The sequence below is a fragment of the Salmo salar genome, chromosome ssa07 (genome assembly GCF_905237065.1).
Source record: "Salmo salar chromosome ssa07, Ssal_v3.1, whole genome shotgun sequence".
NCBI lineage: Eukaryota > Metazoa > Chordata > Actinopteri > Salmoniformes > Salmonidae > Salmo > Salmo salar.
The window spans coordinates 30,425,547-30,441,642 of record NC_059448.1 but is presented as its reverse complement, the minus strand read 5'-3'; the positions used below and the strand labels follow the sequence as shown (position 1 = coordinate 30,441,642).

At 44.5% G+C, this 16,096-nt stretch overlaps 1 protein-coding gene across 6 annotated transcripts in view; it reads left to right on the top strand.

Annotated features, from left to right (window-relative positions):
• Positions 1–16,096, top strand: part of htr2cl1 (5-hydroxytryptamine (serotonin) receptor 2C, G protein-coupled-like 1) — a 202,467-nt gene that overhangs the window by 163,147 nt on the left and 23,224 nt on the right. For 2 of the 6 annotated variants that reach the window (XR_006770616.1, XR_006770615.1), the window contains exons 3-4: positions 10,188–10,330; positions 13,166–13,880. The exons of 2 other annotated variants lie outside the window; for them this stretch is intronic. The gene's annotated coding sequence lies outside the window, so the exon portion shown is untranslated. 2 more of the 6 variants (XR_006770614.1, XR_006770613.1) reach the window with 2 other exon arrangements.

The window sequence follows — 16,096 nt, the reverse complement described above, 5'->3', positions numbered from 1 at the left end:
CAAAGCAATTTAAAGTTTTTATCTTTTAGAGACCCAATCCTTAATATAGTACACTTATCATAGTTGGGTTTTAGGGCTATACTCAATCCACATCATGGAGTTTAAATTTAAAGGCAATGTTCCTGCTTTAGCAGAGACTAAATTCACAGTAAACACTGCATATTATGTTGGCTCAGTCGGAAACGACCATTACATTTCTATTCCGGAATCTGTAACGCTTTAGCTTTACAGATTGAATAGCGCCCTTAGTCCAGATAAACTAGAGAAATTATCCAGTTCCTAAATAAGGCCCTTCAAGGTTTAAGATTGAGTACTCAAGGGAGAACTTGAATTACTGGCTTACATTGATACTTTAATCCATACATTTTTTGCTCCTTAATGTTATCATTAGATTTTTATATCTAACAGTTATATATAAGTCAGTATGGTGACAGAAGGTAACCTTGTTTTACGCTCTCAGAGAAGAAACCATAATTTATTATTGTACATAAACGATTGTTGTACATGACTTTTACTCATTTTATGAAAGATTCTCCAAAGTAAAAAAATTTAAAAAAAATGGCACTTATAAACAGATTGTAGAAGGCTTTCTCCAAAAATCTTGTATAAATATTAAACCTGATTTCCCTGCATTCTTGTAGTTTTCAATTATTTCTAGTAAATTGGCTGATCTTGTCTCCAATATATCTCCTTTTAAGAATCCCTTCTAATCATGATGAATACAGGACAAAACCAGGTAAGTTGCCATAAGCGTTGTTAATCCTTTCGCCTTGGTTGTACTAAATATAATTATTTATTTTTTATCCGCATACATTAATTCATTCCCACAATTGACAAATAATATGGGTAATAGTGTAGGCACTTCCTACAAAGGATTGTCACCTTAAACAAGGACCGTCAGTAGAAAATCGACATTGTGGCAAGCAGATATGATTTATTTTATATTACACCTTGTCATTCCATCCTATATGGTCCCTAACATCATTACCCCATAGCAACAACTGTGGGATGCACTCACTCACTCACTCACTCACTCACTCACTCACTCACTCACTCACTCACTCATACACACACACATCTACACTTCTCCCCATCCACCCACCTACACACACACACCTCTACACACTCATCCACAAGCATTTGACTACAATCTCAGTTGTTCATCAGTTGTTCCATCACCGAGACCAGCTCAAGAGTAGATTAACTTTGTGAATGCGTATACCGTTATAGCTGTTCAAGAGAGTGCCAAATTGAGCAGGGATGGGAATATTTGATTACCCAATATATATTCCTGGCTGATGGAGCTCAGAAACCCCCCTTTCCCCCACAGTATTCTGCCCCCTCTCTGATTGTCTGAGTGTGACCCTCCCCCATGGGTTACTGCAGCCGGTGTTGCCAGCTGTACCACTACCTGGGTGGTGGTACTCCATCGGAATTCCCACCGGCTAGGTACGAGGTCGTCAAGGTTCTCTAAGCAGCTTTGAGAATTTCTTTGTATATTATACTCACCCATACGGGGGCTTTGGCTTAGTTATAGCAAACCTGCCATGCAGGCTCAGATTCGTGAGGGGGCGGTGCTGCTTTAGTGGGTCACTGACTGTGTTCATCTTTCTGTCTTGGCTACGTAAGCTACTTGCAGGAGGTATATTTACTATATTATTTAATTATTTATTTTTAAATGTATTTTTTTTTTAATAAGGAAAAGTGGACACTAACTCCCTTAATTTAATCTAATTTAAACACATATACACATGGGCACTCCCATCTTCCAACACACCCGCACACTCCCCCACATACATATAATTTTTATTTCTTCTGTTTGTAGTGTTTTTATTTCCACCTTTATTACAGCATAGTTTCGGGCTATCGGACATTTTTGTTCTTTCTACTGAACACCTTCCTAATATTGAATTGCACCCTCCTTTGCCCTCACAACAGCCTCAATTCGCCGAGGCATGGACTCTACAAGGTGTCGAAAGTGTTCGACATGGATGCTGGCCCATGTTGACTCATACTTACCACCGTTGTGTCAAGTTGGCCGGATGTCCTTTGGGTGGTGGACCATTCTTGCTTGAAGAACCCAGCAGCGTTGCAATTCTTGACAAACCAGTGTGCCTGGCACCTACTACCATACCCCATTGAAAGGCACTTAAAGCTTTTGTCTTGCCAATTCACCATCTGAATGGCATACACACAATCCATGTCTCAAATGTCTCAAGGCTTAAAAATTATTCTTCAACCTGTCTCCTCCCTTTCATCTACACTGATTGAAGTCGATTTACCGGCTGACATCAATAAGGGATCATAGCTTTCACCTGGATTCACCTGGTCTAGTTCATGGAAACAGCAGCTGTTCCTAATGTTTTGTACACTCAGTGTAATATATATTGTAGCAGGATCAAGGGTGTGGGGTTTCCACAGCACCAAGTTCAATAACAAAACAGGCACTAGTAGCACAAATAGAATGCTAAGGGGAAGTTTATTAGGGATTTTTGTACACAGGGAAAGAAGGGGTAGTTCACCAATCACCTCCCAGTCCACAAGCCGTTCACTCTGTCCATTCCTTTTCCCAGGGGTAATCTTCACAATCGGGTTCTCAGCCAATCCAATCCGGTACACAAGGGGGAGTAATCCAACAGTCCAGGTCACAATGTGTAATCACACGGCTCTGGCTCTCACGGCTATTGCTCTCACGGCTATTGCTCTCACGGCTATTGCTCTCACTTCTCACACTCCTCATACCTTGCTTGGTTTGCCCCTCCCCTTCTGCCCCTTTGTTGCTGGCTGCTTCTCCCTTTATCCCCAAGCAATCCCTGGCTTAATGATTTCCAGTCTTGCCTCGTTGGGGCAGGAACTCCATATAAGTCTTGGGTGTGGAGCCAGCTATCTGCAATATCTCTCTCCTCAATTACCACTCCCCTCAACTCTCCCTGCCGGCTGCCACACAACTCACCCTGCCGGCGGTCCAGCTCCCTAGAGCAACCCTCCTGGATAGGGCATCGACATTCCCATGGGCTGGACCTGATCTGTGGATGACAGAGAAAGCAAAGGGCTGTAAGGATAGGAACCAGCGGGTGACCCGAGCATTACTGTCCTTATTCCTTGACATCCAAACCCATGGTGCATGGTCCGTCACGAAGGTGCAGTCCAGTGTCACCAGCACGGGTCCAGAACACCGTGCTCCCTTTGGGTCCTGGACAGCTTTCTCAGTCTCCTCGGTCCACTTCACCTGGGCAGGGAGACTGCTCCTGGTCAGATCTGCTTCTTGGTGAGGGGGCGGGGGCCGTCCCAAATCGTCTCCACTTTTTTCACCTGGGGTCTCCTGCAGCGCCTCCTTCTGAAGGGAATTCCCTTGCTCCCCCTTGGATAGCTGCTCCTGTAAGGCACTGTCCTTCTCTGTCAGAGTGCCGAGCTGCAAATCTTTTGCTACTTGGGGGGCCTCCGCTCTGCTCCTCCTGCTCCCTTAGTTCCTTCAGAGCAGCCTCCAGGCTCTGCTGCTCTCTGCTGATCAAGGGTCACCTCCCCTCTCTGAGCATCTACCCCCTCCTCCTGGCGGGCTGCAGCCTGGGCCTCCTGCCAGACCTTCTGTAGGGAGCTGTCCTCCTGCTGTTGGACAAGCTGCCCCTTCAGCTCTATAAGGGTCTCCTGCTTCTCCTCCTTCTGATTGGCTAGATCCTCCCTCATAGCAACCTTCTGTCTTCCAGGCTGTGCTGGAGCTCTGCAGATCTGCTGGTGGAGGGACACCTCCCCTCTCAGTGCCTCCTTGGCCTCCCTCTCCTGGAGGACTGTGGCCTGCACCTCCTGTAAGCAGTCCCTTCTGTAGGTAGTTGTCAGCCTCTGTCAGCTTCAGAAGAAACCTACTGGGTTTGGGACGAGAGACTGTTGCACCTGCCGCTATACTGGCCTGGGCGGCTGTCAGCTGGCTGAGTTCAGCTCGCATGAGAGCGTTCTGCTGACGTCGTTCTTCCAGCAGCTCCCGCTGCATAGCCTGCTGTGCTATGTTTGCCTCCACCATTTGTCTCACCAATGCTTCCATTGGGTTCTGTGTTTGTTTAGTTATTGAACTTGGTTTGCCCGCATTCTCCACCATATGTAGCAGGATCAAGGGTGTGGGGTTTCCATGGCACCAAGTTCAATAACAAAACAGGCACTAGTAGCACAAATAGAATGCTAAGCATAAGTTTATTAGGGATTTGTATACACAGGGAAAGAAGGGGTAATTCACCAATCACCTCCAAGTCCACAAGCCATTCTCTCTGTCCATTCCTTTTCCCAGGGGTAATGTTCACACATTACCCCTGGTCCCTTGATCCTGCTACATATGGTGGAGAATGCGGGCAAACCAAGTTCAATAACTAAACAAACACAGAACACAATGGAAGCATTGGTGAGACAAAAAATATATATATATATACATTTCTGTGGTGTGCTGCACCGCATACACTCCATACAGCCCTGACATTAAAAAACATTATTAGACAGCACTGGCATGTAATGCAAACTTTGGGATCTGATGTGTTTCATGATGTTCCCCTGTTCACTTACTCCAGATCCCGCAGCCTTAGGGAGATGCTGGTACACACAGACACTTATGATGCATCGAAATCTCCTAAGGACCGTCTGGATGATGCCCGTGGTTTCTTCCCCTGCCACAACTGTGCGGCTTGTAGAGGTATTAAAACTTCTTAAGGCTAGGGGGCACTATTTTCACGTCCGGATGAAAAGTGTGCCCAATGTAAATTGCCTGCTACTCAAGCCCAGAAGCTAGGATATTCATATAATTGGTAGATGTGGATAGGAAACAATCTAAAGTTTCTAAAACTGTTAAAATTATGTCTGTGAGTATAACAGAACTTATTTGGCAGGCAAAACCCCGAGGACAAACCATTCAGGAAATATATTTTTTGAGGTCACTGTCTTTTCAATTCGTTTTCTATGGGGAACTAGATTTATGAGGGACCTGGTTGCAGTTCTAATGGCTTCCACTAGATGTCAACAGTCTTTAGAAATTGGTTGATGTTTTTCCTTTGAGAAATGAAGAAGTAGCCCATTCCTTTCTGGGTGTAGAGCCAGTGTACTGTTTTGTTTGGTGCGCGTGACCTGAAACTCGCTCCACTTTAATTTTATCCGCTATTGAACTCAGTTTATTCCGTCTTAAATTTTATTGATTATTTACATTTAAAATTCCTTAAAGTTGGATTAAGAAAGTTGTTTGAAATGTTTGGATCAAGTTTACAGGTGACTTATTAGATACTTTGTAGTCATATTGGGCGAGTTGGAACGGTGTATTTTCTGAATCAAACGCGCCAAATAAATTGACATTTTGGGGATATAACGACAGAATTTATCGAACAAAAGGACCATTTGTGATGTTTAATGGACATATTGGAGTGCCAACATAAGAAGATCTTCAAAGGTAAGGCATGAATTATATCGTTATTTCTGACTTTTGTGTCGTGCCTGGCGGGTTGAAATCTGATTGTCATGTGTTGGTATGCTGGGTGCTGTCCTCAGATAATCGCATGGTTTGCTTTCGCTGTAAAGCCTTTTTGAAAACTGACACTGCGGCTGGATTAACAAGAAGTTCATCTTTAAACCGATGTATAACTCTTGAATGATTTATGAATTATTATTATGAGTATTTCTGTTTTTGAATTTGCAATTTCACTGGGTGTTGTCAAATCAATCCTGTTAACGGGATTGACGCGCAAAGTGATCCATAATTAAAATGTGCAACATGTTCAGATCTTCCGTTACATAAGGAATACACTATCAACTGATGAATTACCTCAAATCAAATGTATTTATAAACCCCTTTTTACATCAGCAGATGATGCAAAGTGCTTATACAGAAACCCAGCCTATAACCCCAAACAGCAAGCAACTCAGATGTAGAAGCACGTTGGCTAGGAAAACCCCTCTAGAAAGGCAGGAACCTAGGAAGAAACCTAGAGAGGAATCAGGCTCTGAGGGGTGGCCAATTCTCTTCTGGCTGTACCAGATGGAGATTATAAGAGCACATGGTCATTAAGGCCCGATCCTTTCTTCAAGATGTTGAAACGCTCAAGGATGACCAGCAGTGTCAAATAATAATCGTAGTGGTTGTAGATGGTGCAACAGGTCAGCACCTCAGGAGTAAATGTCAGTTAGCTTTTCATAGCCAAGGATTCAGAGGTCGAGACAGCAGGGAGGGAGAGGGAGAGAATACTTAAGTTCACACAGGACACCAGATAAGACAGGAGCATTTCACAAGATAGAACAGACTGACCATAGCCCCCCGGCACATAGACTACGACACTATGGTCCTGTCTGACGTTACCCCCGGACAGGGCCAACCAGGCAGGCTATAACCCCACCCACTTTGACAAAGCACAGCCCCCCACACCACTAGAGGGATGTCAACTTACTACCCTGAGACAAGGCTGAGTATAGCCCACGAAGATCTCCTCCACCGCATGAGCCCGAGGAGGTGCAAAACCGGACAGGAAGATCATGTCAGATCGGAGAGATAGACAGGAGCAAGTCCATGTAATGCTTTGTAGGTTAGCAGTAAAACCTCAAAATCAACCCTAGCTTTAACAGGAAGCCAGTGTAGATAGGCTAGCAGTGGAGTAATATTAGAAAATTATTTTGGTTCTAGTCAAGATTCTGTCAAGATTCTAGCACTAAATAGTTTATTTAGTGCTTTATCTGGGTAGCCTGAGAGTAGAGCATTGCAGGAATCTAATCTAGAAGTGACAAAAGCATAGCTTAGCTTTTCTGCATCCTTTTTGTACAAAAAAGAGCATGATGTTTGCAATGTTACGATGGAAAAAAACTGCCCTTGAAATATTTTTGATATGTTCGTCAAAAGGGAGATCAGGATCCAGAGTAATGCCGAGATCCTTCACAGTTTTATTTGAGACAACTGTACAACCATCAAGATTAATTGTCAGATCAAACAGCAGATCTCTTTGTTTGTTGGGACCTAGAACTAGCATTGCTGGTTTGTCCGCATTTAAAAGTAAAAGATTTGCAGCCATCCACTTCCTTATGTCTGAAACACAGGCTTCCAGGGTAGGTAATTTTGGGGCTTCACCATGCTTCATCAAAATGTACAGCTGTGTGTCGTCCGCATAGCATTGAAAGTTGACGTTGTTTTTCCGAATGACATCCCCAAGAAATATAATATATAGTGAAAACCACAGTGGTCCTAAAATGGAACCCTGAGGAACACCGAAACGTACAATTGATTTGTCAGAGGACAAAAACCATACCTGTGGATCTAACAATGAAAGTCTATCTACTATCGTGTCCATGTGGCTTGCAATGCACTGGCATTACGCGCAGGCAACTACGGTTACGCATCAACGAGTACCGCAGTGCCATCCGAAGAAAGGACCTGAAATCACCAGTTGCTAGACATTTTCATGAGGCTAATCATGCTGTGACTGATCTTAAGTTCTGTTCCATTGACTGTGTTTTCTCAAGCCGCAAATGCCGCAATACGGATGATATCTTCTCCAGTGCGAAGCCCAATGGATCTTCTACTTCTTCTTTTCTAAATTTGTCTTGGTGGATCTCAACCAACTGAAAGATGCATACATCACCACCTTTTTATTTATTTATTTAACCTTTATTTAACTAGGCAAGTCAGTTAAAGAACAAATTCTTATTTACAATGACGGCCTGCCAAAAGGCCTCCTGTGGGGACGGGCTGGGATTAAAAATGTAAATAAATGAAATTAAAATATAGGACCAAACACACATCACAACAAGAGAGAAAACACAACACTACACAAAGAGAGACCTAAGACAACAACATAGCATGGCAGCAACACATGACAACACAGCATGGTAGCAACACAACATGACAACACAGCATGGTAGCAGCACAAAACATGGTACAAACATTATTGGGCACAGACAACAGCACAAAGGGCAAGAAGGTAGAGACAACAATACATCATGCAAAGCAGCCACAACTGTTAGTAAGAGTGTCCACGATTGAGTCTTTGAATGAAGAGATTGAGATAAAACTGTCCAGTTTGAGTGTTTGTTGCAGCTCGTTCCAGTCACTAGCTACAGCGAACTGAAAAGACGAGTGACCCAAGGATGTGTGTGCTTTTGGGACCTTTAACAGAATGTGACTGGCAGAACGGGTTGTTGTATGTGAAGGATGACAGCTGCAGTAGATATCTCAGATAGGGTGGACTGAGGCCTAAGAGGGTTTTATAAATAGGCATCAACCAGTGGATCTTCCAACGGGTATACAGAGATGACCAGTTTACAGAGGAGTATACATGATGTGATGTGTCCTATAAGGAGCATTGGTGGAAAATATGATGGCCGAATGGTAAAGAATATCTAGTCGCTCGACAGCACCCTTACCTGCCAATCTATAAATTAGGGAAACATAATCTAGCATGGGTAGGATGGTCATCTGATTCAGGGTTAGTTTGGCAGCTGTGGTGAAAGAGGAGCGATTACGATAGAGGAAACCAAAGAAAGGGTTTTGCTTCCAAACACCTACTGAACTGTTTATTTCTCTTATATAGCCCTGTGTTTCCGCCCACTGTTCTGGAGTGTGAATTCATTACACTTTGTGGCACAAAAAGGGAAGGGGAAGGATGGGGGAAAGGAAGAAAAACCCTACACCCAATACAACCTCCCCACTATTCCACTACTTGGCCCCATCTGATCCTACACCAGGATGACAGCCTGGGAGTATGGGACACTATGGTTCAACACAACTTCTTTTAGGATCCCTTGCCCTGTACTGATCTTCCTCTACTACTTTCTTCACTGCCTCAGCATATGACACCGTATGTACTACTTTGATTCTGGCAACCTCAACCTGCCTTTCTCTCATCGGACACTTCTAATCTCCAGCACCATGGTTACCTGCAGTTAACACACACAACTTTTCCCACCGATACTACACATTCCTTTGTCTCATGCCCTCCTGCACACTTCTCATATCTAAGAATCTCCCTCTGACACACTGCTGCAACATGATCATAAGCTTGGCAACTAAAACTCTCTAATGGTTTCGGGACAAAAGCTCCCATGGAAAAGCTGACACCTCCTAACATGACTTTGTCGGATCTTCTACTTAACTTTACACCCCTAAAGGTTTAAAGGGACATTTCACTGCTGCTCTATTTCACTATATATGCCCATTAAATATGTTATTAACATACTGTATCATATGTGTCATAAAAATGGATCATTTCCTCACTACACACAAATACCAGCGTTTCTGCATCTCACCGGTAGAAATGGCCCAGCTACATTTCCTGGTTGTAAGCAAACCACAATGTCCAGAATTCATAGCGGTTTAAGGACGTGGAGGACAACCCGGTGGAGGTGTGATCAATATAAAAATGTCTGTGTTTGTAGCCAGCACTTTTAGACAGAGGATTTTGAAACTGAACTGAAGTCTCAATTGATGCTGTTTCCATGTCGTCGAACGTTAAAAATGATGTTATTCTATCGATTTTTTTTATCAAACGATCAGCCAACATCAGCGCAGCAGAAAACAAGTCAAGCTGTGGTTATGTAGCGAACTAGCTAGCAAACTACATGTCTTTACCTAAACCAAAATCTAGTTAGCTAGCTTTCATAATATACTGGCTAGACATTTCGAAGCATTTCAGTGTAATTACGCGGCTGCTATCTGGCGATGTGATTTGTAACTTTGCAAGCTAACATTAGCTTCGTTAGGTTATGCTATTTAACCGTTTGCTAGTTAACTAACTACCGCAGAGGCTGACTTGACAGTGTTCTATTTAGAGTCCGATCCCATTAACATCTGCAGAGGCATCAACATCAAGATCAGCACCAGGAACTAAAGTAAGTCACCTTCTAAAATCGACAAAATCTTTCCACCATGAGCAAATACTGGAGCTAGGCATAAACATGGTCTGTGTCTTGTTGTCATAGTTGGTGTGTTTACAAGTAGGCTACAACTTCTAGTGTAGTTTTCTCTGTATTATGGTGGCTTAGTTGATTAGTCATGCAAGGCTTAAAGTCTATATTGGAGAAAAGGAGGTATTAGTAAGGAGTAGTGTGTGTGAAGGTTGGTATGCATGATCTATTGACATGAGGGGGGTGGGTGGGTGGATGTAGTTCGTTATTTGAGTGTGTATTGATGGGGACAAAGTAGTAAAATGTTGGCTAATCACTGACTACTGTGTGTCCTACAGACTAATCCTGCTGCTGATGAAGATGACCTTGGCAGCAGCTTTAGTAGTACAGAGCCTGTAGACCCATTGGATGAAAGCTTTCAGCCTGGAATGTGCTCAGTCTCAACATCATCTGACTTTGAAACAAGCCAGGACAACCAAAGGTATTTAGAAAAGCACAATACCCTCTTGAGAAAACAAAATCACAAAACACTAAACTGAACTGTCTACAAGACAAATGGCATGGGGGAGAGGGGCTGTTAGTATACTCTTCTAGCCAATTCACTCTATTGTTGGCAGTGCTTGTCTACTCAACAGCACAACTGTAGGTGCTCATGTAGTGAAGTAATATTTTATATGTATGTGTAGCAGTGTGATGTTGTTCCCCTAGATTATGCACCAAGTTGCACACAAGGACCAGTTCGAATATGCCATGTCAAGAGGGGATGTTAATAGTTTGATAATAATAATAATTCTGTGTGTTTTTAAAACATTTAATTACAGCTGCATAGCTAATGTTATTTGTTGGTGTACAAACACATTTTCATATCTATATTGTACATACACATGATTGTAAAAGTTTTGAATATTTTGGTTTGATCCATCGCGGGCTATCTGTATTTCCGTACACCCTTATTGTTCTCTTTTGCCTGGCCTTCAGCTAGCAAGGTGCCTGAGAGCTGTGACTTCGCCAAGGGCTAAGATATTGTGTGTTGTCTCTTCGTGTGCAGGGCAAATTAAAAAAATTCAAACCAGCAGACCTCCAGTTGTGGCAGTGTCCTAATTAAAAGTACACAAGGCAGAGTGAACCACGCTACATATGCATATTATAAACATACCTAACATGCGACTCGTAATAAGACTAAGCAATTAGCCTATTAAAATGTTTGTCTGACTCCATAAGATAAAAAGCAATATGGAAGAGACAATGGTTGATTTACAGTAATAGGCAATCAAGAAATGTTTTTAATTGTATTTAATTGCGTAATAAAATGAATGAATTCATATACAAGGCATAAAGCTTAAGTTACAAGGCAAAACTGACATTAAAGTATTATTCTAGGCATATAGATTCTAAAGTTAACTTACAGGACAAAGCATACACAAAGAGATGCCTACTAGGCCAGAGGCCTAGAAGCCTAAGAAATTAGAATTGATCATACAACCTTACTCCATGGACTGGCTACAGGATAAGAGAGAGAACGATGGCATTTAACTCCATTTACAACATCTGAAGGTTTAACTCATTCAACCTAATACCAAACACCATTTACCAATCAAATGATACCAAGTTTACAGTAACCTGACCACCAGGCCTAATCTCCACAGAGTGTCACTGCAGCTAAAGTCTTGTTGTGTGTGGGATGAGACCAATGTACAGCAACAGTCGAAAGTTTGGACACACCTACTCATTCAAAAAAGTGTTAAACAAATCAAAATATATTTTCTATTTTAGATTCTTCAAAGAAGCCACCCTTTGCCTTGATGACAGCTTGGTGGAATAGGGCCAAGAGTGTGCAAGGCTGTCATCAGGCAAAGGGTGGCTACTTTGAAGAATCTAAAATAGAAAATATATTTTGATTTGTTTAACACCTTTTTGGTTACTACATGATTCCATATGCATTATTTAATAGTTTTGATGTCTTCTCTATTATTCTACAATGTAGAACATAGTAAAAATAAAGAAAAACCTTGGAATGAGTAGGTATGTCCAAACTTTTGACTGGTGCTGTACATATAGATAACATCAGATTTATCCTCAGTGAACAAGTTTCAGATACATACCAGACATGGATACTATAGTATTATTCTATTACACAGTCAATATTCAGTCCTCTGAATACTGTAACAGAGAGATACATTTTGGCCCCTCAGAGGTGGAAGGGCTGACTAGTCCTTGGGCGTTCTCCTTTGTTCTTTCCTTGTGTTCCTGGGCCTTTTGCCATACAGATCCAGGTGACAGAGAGCACATAAATTAGGGCAGAGCCTACACTCATACACAACAATACAAACACTCATACACAACAATACATGACTACCGTAATTTCCGGACTATTAAGCGCACCTGAATATAAGCCGCACTCACTGAATTTTTAAAAATTATTATTTTGAACATAAATAAACCACACATGTCTATAAGCCGAAGGTGCCTACCGGTACATTGAAACAAATGAACTTTACACAGGCTTTAACGAAACACGGCTTGTAACAAAAATAAATGGGCTTTAACGAAAAACGTCTTGTAACAAAAATAAATAGGCTTTAACGAAAAACGTCTTGTAACAAAAATAAATAGGCTTTAACGAAACACGGCTTGTAACAAAAATAAATAGGCTTTAACGAAACACGGCTTGTAACAAAAAATAAAAAATAATCAGTAAGCTTTAGTTGTCTTTTTGCACTGAGTCAATTCCTCATGCTGCTGTTACCAACGTCTTATCATCGACTCATTAAGACCAAGCTCCCGTGCAGCAGCTCTATTTCCTTTTCCAACAGCCAGATCAATCGCCTTCAACTTGAAAGCTGCATCATATGCATTTCTCTGTGTCTGCCATGAGGGTGACAAAATGACTACCGTAATCAGAATGATGGGAAGTTTGAGAGCGCTCAATTTAATCTAAACAGTAAACCAAAAAGTTATTTGACCGTAACCCGTTCGGCAATTTCATTGGTCTAATGAAAGCTTCATGCCGCCAAAAAACTGAGCATGTCACAGAATGTGTTTTTTTTGGAAAGCGGGAAAAATCCATATATTAGCCGCGTCATTTTTTTAAGCCGCAAGGATCAAAGCCTGGGAAAAAGGTTGCGGCTTATAGTCCGGAATTTACGGTAGACTGTCTACAAGTCAAGCCCCCCTAAAACTTTTCACATCTTTGCTAACAGCCCAGCTCAATGCCCCATTATTGACTCTGAGTGTAATACACACACCAGTCTATTGTACCCTTTTTTGTTTAATGTCTGGTTACACATCCTCATGATCAGTTTTCATTTCTTTCCAGGAGACTTGCAGTACCAACAAATCTTCTGCAAGAGGTCAAAGCAGTGGGTGGTGAAGAAAGTGTACGAGAGGCTTGTCCACCTGGTTGTGGGGTACACTCAGACTCCAGCCACCCTAGTCATAGACTGTTCTCTCTGATAACGCATGGCAAGCGGTACCGGAGCGCCTAGTCTAGGTCCAAAAGGCTTCTTAACAGCTTCTACCCCAAGCCATAGGACTGCTGAACAGCTAATCAAATGGCTACCCCCCCCCCCCTGTTATTTTACTGCTGCTCTTTAATTATTTAGTAAGCATGCCACTGTAAGGTTGTTGTTGTATTCGGCGCATGTGACAAATACAATTGGATTTGATTTGAAAGGACCAGACGGTTGTCGACAAGGAGCCAGGGTCACAGCCCCTCAAAACCAACATCCCTAACAACATGGCCACAGTGCCAAAGTTTGCTAAACCAGCTGCCATTACTCAACACAAGAAGATGTTCACCAGCTGAAGAACATTGTGGAACCAGCCTGGAACATTCAACCAACACAACATCCATATTCAGTTTGCCTTCTATGCTCATAACTGCATTGTGGTATAGATATTGCTAACTGTTGAACATACAGTATGTATATAATGGTGTTATACTGTATATATCATATTTTTTACAAGTGTACTGACAAGTGACTAAATGATTCCAGCTTCATCAGAATGCCAAAATAAAGTGTTGACTTCAACTTCTTGATCAATTCATTGTGATATTCATTGTATTCTGATAAACTAGCTTCAGTCTTACTGCGAAAACAAATGATGCAGGGAGTTGGTGTATCATTTAAACTAATTTGTTGGCAAGTAAACATGTTAAAATAAAACAGATTAGTCAATGTAGCAAATAAGTAGACATGGCTTGTATTCAAGACAAAGTTTACTTTCTCTGGAGATGTAACGCCCTGGCCATAGAGGGTTTTTTGTTCTTTATTTTGGTTAGGCCAGGGTGTTACATTGGGTGGGCGTTCTATGTTCCTTTTTCTATGTTTTGGTATTTCTTTGTTTTGGGCCATGTTTGTGGCTCCCAATCAGGCACAGCTGAAGCTCGTTGCTGCTGATTGGGAGTCACACATAAGGAGCATGTTTTTCCTTTGGGTTTTGTGGGTAATTGTTTCTTGTTTAGTGTGGTTGCACCTGACAGGACTGTTGGCTGTCAGTTTCTTTGTTTTTGTATAGTGTTCTTTCCAATTAAATTGAAGGATGAATACTAACTCTGCTGCATTTTGGTCCTTTCCTGAAGACAGCCCTTACAGAATTACCCACCAACAACGGACCAAGCAGCAGAGGAAGGAGCAGCACAAGGAGAGGCACCAGGAGAAAAGCTATCTGGAGTCATGGACTTGGGAGGAAATCCTGGACGGGAAAGGACCATGGACTCAAGTTGGGGATTATCGCTGCCCACAGTGGGAGATCGAGGCGGCGAGAGCTGAGAGGCGCTGGTATGAGGAGAGGGAGCGCAACGGACACGGGAGGCAGCCCCACAATTTTTTTTGGGGGGGGGGCACACGGGGAGATTGGCGGAGTCAGGTGGTAGACCTAAGCCAACTCCCCGTGCTTACCGGAAGCAGCGTGGTACTGGTAAGACACCGTGTTATGCTGTGGAGTGCACGGTGTCCCCAGTGCGCGTTCAAAGCCCGGTGCGCTACATACCAGCCCCCCGCAAGTGCCATGCGAGTGCAGGCATCAAGCCAGGGCGGATGGTGCCAGCTCAGCGCGTCTGGTCTCCAGTGCGCCTCCTCGGTCCAGGTTATCCTGCGCCGGCGTTGCGCACTGTGTCTCCAGAGCGCTGGGAGGGTCCAGTTCGCCCAATGCCTGCTCTCCGCCCGTGCCAGGCCAAAGTGGGCATTCAGCCTGGAGTGTGGGTAAAGAGTGTCCGTACCAGAACTCCAGTGCTCCCCCACAGCCCGGTTTATCCTGTGCCTCCTCCTCGGACCAGGCCTCCAGTGGGTCTCCCCATCCTGGGCCATCCTGTGCCACCTCCCAGGACTAGGCCTCCAGTGGGTCTCCCCATCCTGGTCCGTCCTGTGCCACCTCCCAGGACTAGGCCTCCAGTGGGTCTCACCTGTCCAGAGCTGCCCGCCAGTCAACAGTCGTCAGAGCTGCCCGCCAGTCAACAGTCGTCAGAGCTGCCCGCCAGTCAACAGTCGTCAGAGCTGCCCGCCAGTCAACAGTCGTCAGAGCTGCCCGCCAGTCAACAGTCGTCAGAGCTGCCCGCCAGTCAACAGTCGTCAGAGCTGCCCGCCAGTCAACAGTCGTCAGAGCTGCCCGCCAGTCAACAGTCGTCAGAGCTGCCCGCCAGTCAACAGTCGTCAGAGCTGCCCGCCAGTCAACAGTCGTCAGAGCTGCCCGCCAGTCAACAGTCGTCAGAGCTGCCCGCCAGTCAACAGTCGCCAGAGCTGCCCGCCAGTCAACAGTCGCCAGAGCTGCCCGCCAGTCAACAGTCGCCAGAGCTGCCCGCCAGTCAACAGTCGCCAGAGCTGCCCGCCAGTCAACAGTCGCCAGAGTGGCCAGACTGCCGGAGTGGCCAGACTGCCCTGAACTGCCAGAGTGGCCAGGGACGCCCGCCAGCCCGGTGAGTCCTGTGCCTACGCCTAGGGCCAGGCCTCTGTCCTGTCTCCCCAGCCTGGTGAGTCCTGTGCCCAGGGCCAGGCATCCGTCCTGTCTCCCCAGCCTGGTGAGTCCTGTGCCTGTGCCCAGGGCCAGGCATCCATCATGTCTCCCCAGCCTGGTGAATCCTGGGTCAGTGCCGTCGGAGCCGCCAGGGACGCCCGCCAGCCGGGCGCCGCCAGGGTCGCCCGCCAGCCGGGCGCAGCCAGGGTCGCCCGCCAGCCGGGCGCAGCCATCGCCGCCCGCCATCCGGGCGCAGCCAGGGTCGCCCGCCAGCCGGGCGCAACCATCGCCGCCC